Here is an 8,721-nt window from a genome sequence, read left to right on the forward strand (position 1 = left end):
TTCCTCAATCTTTTTTTGGAGTTGTTCTGCAGATTCACTGAGGAAGACTATGTGGTCTGCTAACTTCAGATGACTCAAGTATTCCCCGTTTATCCGTAAACCTCAGTTTTCTCAGTCAGGCTTCCTGAATACACTCCCCGGATATGCTGTGAACAATTTTGGTGAGATGGTATCTCCTTGTCGCACTCCTTTTCGGATCGGGAATTTATTCTATTGCTTGTGAAGGGTAATTCTGCCTGTGCATTCCGCATATATGTCGTGTAGGAGTCTGAGATAGTATCCTGTATTACTTGGTTTTTTAAGACGTCCATCAGTGCGGTTGTGTAAGTGAATCGAACGCTTTTTACATGTCTACAAATGTCATCTAGAGTGGCTTATTATACTCTGCGCATTTTTCTATTACTTGGTTGATGACATGGATGTGATCCATTGTAGAGTATCCTTTTTCTAAAGCCAGCCTGTTCCCTGGGTGGTTGGAAGTCTAGGCTGGCGGTTATGCGGTTAACTACCATCTTCTTGTATACAACCGACAGAAGGCTGATGGGTGAATTCAATTGTGAATTAAAACTATGTCGGAGTTTTTCCCGGCTTTTGGTGCTTTTAAAGTCCTTAAATATTCTGAGAATAGTTTAGCAAGCTTTTCAAGTATTATATTCCACCCTCTTTTAGAAGGTCTATGGTTATGCCGTCGTCGCCTGCAGCTTACCCTCTTTTCATACCCTTAAAGGAGCCATGAAGAGAAAACACAAGTTTGGTTCATTCGATAGATTGCCTCGTTAGAACCATAACGACACCACTTATAACGCAAACTTCGCTCAAATAAGCTACATAATTAGGAAAAAAGGAAATGACCATGCGACCCACCAGCTCATTTTCCGCAACAGAACCTATGATGTCACTCGAGAATGCTCTGCGATTGGCGGAGGCCGGCAAAAGCAAACGCATGTTAGGCAGGGCTTACAGTTTGCATAGTGAGCTATATGCCCGTGAAACATACTGCACATTCTTTTTATGACAAAGAACGGTGGAGTAAACGGTTGAAGTACCGAACGAACACTCAAGCGTGTGCGCCAATGCGTACGAAACTACCGCCGGCCGACTCAACATCTCGCCGTCGCGCAGACGAATTTTCGGGTTCGAGGCTCTTAGGGGCCAACGAACCGTTCCAGCACGTACAGCCGCGACCTTGCTTGGTATCTTAATCCCTTGACAGGAGGTTGGCCGTCATATCGCCAACCAGCAAAAGTAAAAATAGAAACGAGGGGAGTGAGGAACAGCAAGAAGCGACGAGATAGTGCCAGTCGTCGCAGAAGTTTCGAATGGCGTTGGCTTGCTGCTGTCGTTACGAGCTCGTTTCCAGTTTACAACCACTGAAAACTTCAGTTTGTTCGAGTACTTTACAATGAAATTTCGTTGCTGCGTTTTGAAATGCCCATGTAGTACGGGCAAATCGTCGAGGGAGCGCGGCATCCCCGCCAGTGAAGAGATCTCCTTTCATGTGCTGCCCAAGTACGAACCTCGGCGAAGCAAGTGGCTACGTTTTGTGAACTTTGCAAACGGAGGAGAAAGGGAGCTAAAGGAAGTACGAGTGTGCTCGCTTCATTTCCGACGAAGTGATTACGGCAGGGACCCTTACGTTAGCTCACTCCTGGGACATGCTGGCGCTCGTCGCCGACTTCGTCAAATCGCCGCCAAAGCGCTCTGACCTTGGGGGAAAAGATGCCGTACACACCGCGCATTGACGCTCGTATCTTTCTGGTCGGAGCAGAGAGCTCGCGCGAACGGCTTTCCATACACGACACCGGCCAACTGGCACAAGCGACACTGCTACTGAAATTGAACTATTATTAACCGTAATAAAAATACGGCACATACGTACCAGTCTGTATTCATCCGTCGCAACGGGGCTGACGAGGCAGCGGTGCCGACGGCTGGGCGTTCGTATGTTGTGGCTATCGCGGAATGGTCGCTTTCCGGTCCATCCGCGTATCCCACAACTCCTGCCGCTCGTGCACTTAGAAGCATTGAGCGTTCGAGTGGTGTGAGGTTGTTAAATGCAAGCCCGAGCCGAGCTTCTCGGCGAGAGTTTTGTTCTCCCGATCAGGCAATTCCATGACTAGGGCTGCGGGTGCACTAGGTTTTACTAGTATTTTTAAAATGGCCGCCGTCTCGGTTTCGGCACGATTTCCGGTTCCTGTCTGACTCCCGCGTGTGGGTGCTATATGGAGTCGACATACTAAGTATCCGTTTCATGAACCGCCTCGTATGACGCCATTGTTCACGTCACGAAATCTGCCATTTTAGCGGGAGATTTAAAATTTTGGCTTAAACTGCCTTATTTCTCAGTGAATAAAGCATCATTTGCTTCCGGGAAAGCGCTTGGGGTACTATGAAACACCTAATCTTTCGAATAAAACAAACTTTTGTTTTCTCTTCATGGCTCCTCTTCCTCTTTCGTTACTGCTGGAACATCGCAAGCGAAGCTTGTAGGCTCGGCAGTTTCTCCTGGTTTAACGTCTCTGGCGTATAGACTGGTTTAGAGTCGCTCCGCGATTTTTGTTATCTCGTCCATATTGTGCGTAATCGTACCTCATCTCTAAGTGTCAGCATTCTGTCTCTGCCAATAGCCAGCTTCCTCCTCGTTGCCTTCAAGCTTCCTCCTTTTTCCACCGTTTCCTCGATTACCGCCATGTTGTACGCACGAATGTCATTTGTTTTACTTCTGTTTATCAATTTTGACAGCTCCGCTAGTTCAATTTGATCCACCGTACTCGGCAATTTCATCTTCTGACGCGCCGAAATAAGCTCCTTTGTTGCTGAGTTAGTTTTCCATTTTGCAGTTTGTTTCCTGCATGCTGCTTCTCAATTAGCCGCTGCTGACTCAGTGGTTGCTGTTGTTAGGTTATCATTTAGGATGTCAACACTGATCTCGTTCTTACCGTCTAAAATTCCGAATTTGTTCTGAAGAGTTATTTAAACTCCTGCGTCCTGTCTTTGACTGAGTTGATGCTGATCTTTTTTTACGTTGAAAAGTTGATCTTACTTTTTACAAGCTTCCTTCTTTCCGTTTTGAGATTTACCCTTACTTTGCACCTAACCATCCTATGACCACTACACCGAATCCTGCTTAGTACACCCAATTTAATTTGCTCTGTTCTTAATTCACAGTAATTATTCGTAATTGGCTTTCCCTTTCTTAGGGATTCGCTTGTATCCATCCAAATTCACTTTTGGCTCCTGATGATATATTTGGATCTATCTTAGTCCACTGTTATATATACGTCAATTAATTCAGTTACCCGCTCTAACTCCCCTTGATTCAAATGATTTCTATCGCAAAAATTTCGCATTCAAAACTCATAAAAAGTGCTTAGATGCTTGGGAATTTCTTAGTTGAAAATCCATAAGTAAAATTGATAGATTACTTCAAAATTCATGGATAAAAATGTAAAATGAAAGATACAAAAAATAGATACAATCCGTATGGCTACATGTGAGGGAGAACCATCAACAGAGCGTTCTTCCGGCAGCTGAGATGATATCGTGAAGGAGAGAGTGATAGAAAAATGGGAGTAACTTTATGACACCATTTTTTTATTTTATTTTTTTCTATTTTTAGACCAATCGACCAATCGTATTCATCTACGCTGTTATAAGGATTAAATGTGTGAACTCGGCCAAGCATGCATTTTTGTGCAATTGCAAGGCGTTACATGGTCGTCCTGGTTTCACGACATTATAATTCGTAATTGCGTCGTTCTTTTCGGGAGTTTTTTTTTTACTTTTGCCTTAATTTCGTGTGTGTGTGTGGGGGGGATATTTTTGATTTCGCAATTTCATTTCTGTATTTTTAATTTTTCCAGTTTTGTCTGCTTTGTTTTGTTCTAATTCAGTTCGACCATTTATCTCTATTTACATTATTAGATGCGACGCATCTCTTGCTCTGGGGCATGTCCCTCCGCCGTCGGCGTCGGCATCCGCACACCACCTGCGCATGCGCAACGCTCCCCCGTTCTTCTCTCCGACAGCTGTGCGCAACGCTCTCACTCCGTCGCATTAGCATAACAACAACAGCTGCGCGCGCGCTTCGCTCCGCTCGCGTCTGCTCCGGTGCGCAAATGTGCGCATGCGCGCCTCTCCACTTTACGGACCATAACGGACTTTACGGACTTCCACTTTACGGACCATAAGGCGATCATTCTGAAATGTAATAAAGAGCTTGGTGGTGGCCAGTGCCGGTAAAACACGTGTACACTCTCATTTCGCGTATGCATGTGCATGAAAAGTAAAATTACGCCCATCTTCCCGCGTATGAGAACACCCGCATGTGATGGAAATGCACCATACGCCTTCACACCACGTTTCACCCGATTTAGAGAATCAACCCAATGGAAACGCCAATTGAGCCCCCCGATGCGTCGCATCACATCAGGGTTCCCTCGCGGGAAGATGGGCGTAATTTTATTTCGAATAAATACATCAACTCCACCAGTTAGACATTTTTGTGCAAATGCGGTACGTTACCGGGAATGCTCCGCATTAAAAACCGATCTTCATTCGCAGGACCATCTGTTTCGTTTGTTCATGTCAAGGCAGAGTTACCTGGACCTCGCTACCTGGACACGCATTTCCAAACGCATCGTTGCACAGCACCCCCCCCCCCCCCCCCCCCCTTCCCATGAAATGTGGGATGTCATTTCGCGCGATGCAGAACGTTCATTAAACGTGGTCATAGGCTGCTCCCTAAAGCGACCTGAAGGATAGCAAATCACCATTATTAAGGAAAACAACGCGTATCATTGATCTCACAAAACGTTTTTGCAATTAAATAATGCGTAGACCCACCGCGGCTCGAAACCAGGCCGTCAGGGCCAGTGCCCCGAATTCTACCGCGAGGCCACACAGGCCTAACGGCGGGCTGTTTTAAAGCGAAGCTTTAGTGTACTCACTGATGCCATTGTACGCCAATACGCCCTGCAGGAAAGCTAACTTTCCCTGACGATGATAATGAATGATCGTCGGTGAAGCGAAATAGAAAAAAACGGGCCATCTCCACTAATGTGAAACCACTGGGGAGGGGCGAAGCACGCAGTGTATAAGTGTATCGAGAAATTGCAAGTCTCTCTCTTGCCTCCGATTGGGCGCCGGAGAAGCGCCGGTGGGAGGAGCAATCGCGTGCTTGTTGAGGCGGTGTGCCCTCTCTTGCGTTCAACCGGATTTAAGTAATTTGCATGCCCCATCTTCCCCAGCTTGGGGTAGTAGCAGGCGGGGTCAACGCGAGCACAGTGCAATGCCCGCGCCTCTCCCTGGGGGCTCGTCCTCAGTGATCAACGAGGGCCCGGCACCAGGTAAGTATACGCGTTTTCTTGCTTCTACCGACCACCCGACCCGATCAGGCCTAGCGTCGACAGCCCGTGGGTATTGAGTGTAACACAAATTGTAACCCGTCTTCAAACAGCTTCTGCTCGTGCTTGACGATTGCTGAAGCGGACAGGGAGCGTTCCACAAATCTTTAAATCATGTTAGTTTATCTGGAACCGGTTTTATCCATTCTACATTTTTCTTTTAGTACGCGTTACATTATAGCGCGAGGCGTTGGAGAGAGAGAGAGAGAGAGAGAGAGAGAGAGAGAGAGAGAGAGACTAACTGTATTTCTGGCGATGCTCAGTCCCAGCGAGTGTCCCTCAGGTGAGGGAGGCGCGCCAGGCAATCCTGAGCCCTAGTGGCGTTCAGGAGCTGTAGCCCGGGCGAGGAGCTTCTGGTCACCTCCAGCCAGGTAGTGGGAGGGCTGGGTAAACAGAGCGGGGGTAAACAGGGACATTCCCAAATGGCGTGTGGCGTGGTATCTCGAGCGCCACATGCCGGGCAGTTTGGGCGGGCATATAATGTGGGACAGATGTGGTGAACGACGCGTCTGGTGGGGAGGGAATGGGTCTTTAATAGTCACCATAATCTCACTAGGGGTGGAGGAAGAGACGTGTGAAGGGGCGGCAGTTCTAGCCGCTGTAAGCGGTTGTGTCTGGTATTTTCGCTAAAAGTAAGCAAGGGTTCGCGAGCGTTTCATGCGCCGTGCTGTGAGACGTCCACGTCTAGTGCACGGTAAACGAAGCGTCCAGGTGAGCCGTTTCCGCACCGCCAAAGCCCACATGGCCGGGGGTCCAGTGCAGTATTATGATTTTGTTGGGAGGAGGGCGGGATAGGAGAATTTGGCGAGCAGGGAAGGAGATGTGTCCCCGCGCGAAATTTCGTACGGCCGTCTCAGAACCGGAGAATATGTGAGATGGGGCTGCTAGGTGTGTTATGGCCAGCGCTATTGCCGCTTCCTCGGCCTCGTAGGGGTGGGATATTAGGATGGGGGCTGCCGCTGCTTGGATCGGTCTGTCTTCTGTAATAATAGTGGCAGTGAATGCTGGTAGGTGTCTATATTCTGCGGCGTCTACGTAAATGGAGTCAGGAGATGGGGGGAATAGGCGTAAGTGCGCCAAAGCTCGGGCTCTTCGTCGGGCTGCGTGGTGGGTAGGATGCATGTGACGGGGAAGAGGGTAGATTTCGAGGTTTTCACGGTGAGGTAGTGGTAGGGGTGAAGGTGGGCGGGGGGGGGGGGGAGGGAGGGGGGGGGAGGGGCTGGAGCAGTGAGGTTGAGTTGCTGCTGGAGGATCGAACCTGTGGGAGTTGTGGATAGACGAGCAAGTTGGCTAGGGTGGTGGGCTTAGAGGAGCTCGGGGATCGTGTTAAATGTTCCAGTTGAAAGGAGGCTGATCACAGAGATGTAGGCTGGAAGGAGAAGTGCTGCTCTGTATACCCTGCGCTGCAAGGCTTCCAATTTGTCGAGCGCCGCTTTTGTAAGCGATAAGTAAGGAAGGGAGTATGTGAGTCATGAGGGAAGAGAGCTGTATAACAAGTTGTAATGACCATCATCATCACCACCACCAGCCTATCTACGCTCACTGCAGGGCAAAGGGCTCTCCCATTAATCTCCAATTATCCCGGTCATGTGCTAACTGCGACCAATTTATCCGTGCAAACTTCTTGATCTCATCTGCCCATCTAACTTTCTGCCGCCCCCTTCCACGCTTCCCTTATAGGGATCCACTCTGTTACCCTTAATGATCAACGGTTATCTTGCATTCGCATTACATGCCCTGCCCACGTCCATTTCTTCTTAATTTTTACTAATGTGTCCTCAAAACGCGTTTGTTCCCTGACCCACTCCGCTCTCTTCTTGTCCCTTAACGTTACGCCTATCATCTTCCGTTCCATTGCGCGCTGAGTCGTCCTCAATTTAAGTTGAACCCTTTTAGTGAGCCTCCAAGTTTCTGCCCCGTAGGTGAGCACCGGTAAGATGCAGCTGTCATACACTTTCTTCATCAGGGACAATGATAATGAATGGAAGGGGTAAATAATGGCAGCCTAAGGCTGCCATTCATTATCTGAGAATGCCTGCCGAATGCACTCCACCCCGTTCGTATCCTTCTAATTATCTCTGCCTCATGGTAGGGATCCGGGGTCACAACTTGGCCTAAGTAGATATATTCGGTTATTACTTTCACTGCGACGCCACCTATCTCAAACCGCTGAGCTGACCCGATGTATTGATGATTGCGTTAGTTCTCATCATATTATTTTCAGGCCCACGGTTCTACTCTGTCCAGTGCGATAAGCATGCTTTGCAATTCGTCCCCCGAGTTACTTAGCAAGGCAACGTCATCAGCAAATTTGAGGTTACTGAGGTATTCTCCATTAACCCTTACTCCCACCTGTTCCCAATCCAATGTTCCGAATACTTCTGGTAAACATGCTGCGAATAACATTGGAAAGATTGTGTCTCCTTGTCTGACGCCCTTCTTTATAGGTATTTCATTGCTCTCCTTATGTAGGATAATGGTAGCTGTGGACCCATTGTAAATATCCTCTAGTATTCTTACATAATGCTCGTCTACACCCTGGTTCCGTAATGCCTGAATGACTGCTGAGGTTTCGACCGAGTCAAATGCTCAATTTTCTCATAATCTATGAAGGCTATATATAGGGGTTGAGTATACTCCGCGCACTTCTCTATCACCTGATTGATCGTGTGAATATGGTCCATTGTTGAATAGCCTTTACGACACCCAGCTTGTCCATTAGGTTGACTGAACTGTAAGGTGGCAGAAATTCTGTTAGCGATTCCCTTGGTAAGTACCTTGTAGACGACTAACAGTAAGGTTGATGGCCCTGTAATTTTTCAAATCCTTCATATCACCCTTCTTATGGATTAGGATGATGATCGCGTTCTTCCAAGATTCCGGTACACTCGCGGTCATTAGGCATTGCGTGTACAGGTTTGCCAGTTTTAATAGTACAATCTGCCACAATCCTTCAAGAGGTCTGCTGTTATCTGATCTTCGCCAGGTGCTTCGCTCCCTTTCATTTCTTTCAAAGCCTTCCTTACTTCTTCTGTCGTTACTGGTGGGATATGTCTATCTCCTCTGAACCACTTTCTCGTTCGGCATTATCCTGGATGTCCCGGCTAGCTCACCCAAAACTACCTGTGTTACACCCTAAGAGGATATAAAACCGGCGGTCTGTTACACTGACACGCGCTTTAGCTTGTTGCCCATGGGCTCCGAGTGTCTCACGGTTACATGACTTTAACAAACATCCATTTTTACAGTAGAACGTTCAAAATAGCTTCTATACGCGATCCCACGCACATGTACAAACAAGAAAACTTGTGACGAA

The 8,721-nt window shown here is 47.8% G+C and overlaps 1 non-coding gene across 1 annotated transcript; it reads right to left on the reverse strand.

Moving 5' to 3' along the window:
- Positions 1-5,186: 5,186 nt before the first annotated feature.
- LOC144156389 (U1 spliceosomal RNA) lies at positions 5,187-5,356 on the reverse strand. The gene has a single exon (XR_013319772.1). It is a non-coding gene; the product is annotated as a U1 spliceosomal RNA (small nuclear RNA).
- Positions 5,357-8,721: the final 3,365 nt, after the last annotated feature.

Source organism: Haemaphysalis longicornis, unplaced genomic scaffold, assembly GCF_048455015.1.
Source record: "Haemaphysalis longicornis isolate Haplotype H1 unplaced genomic scaffold, Haemaphysalis longicornis Haplotype H1 scaffold_1, whole genome shotgun sequence".
NCBI classification, from domain to species: domain Eukaryota; kingdom Metazoa; phylum Arthropoda; class Arachnida; order Ixodida; family Ixodidae; genus Haemaphysalis; species Haemaphysalis longicornis.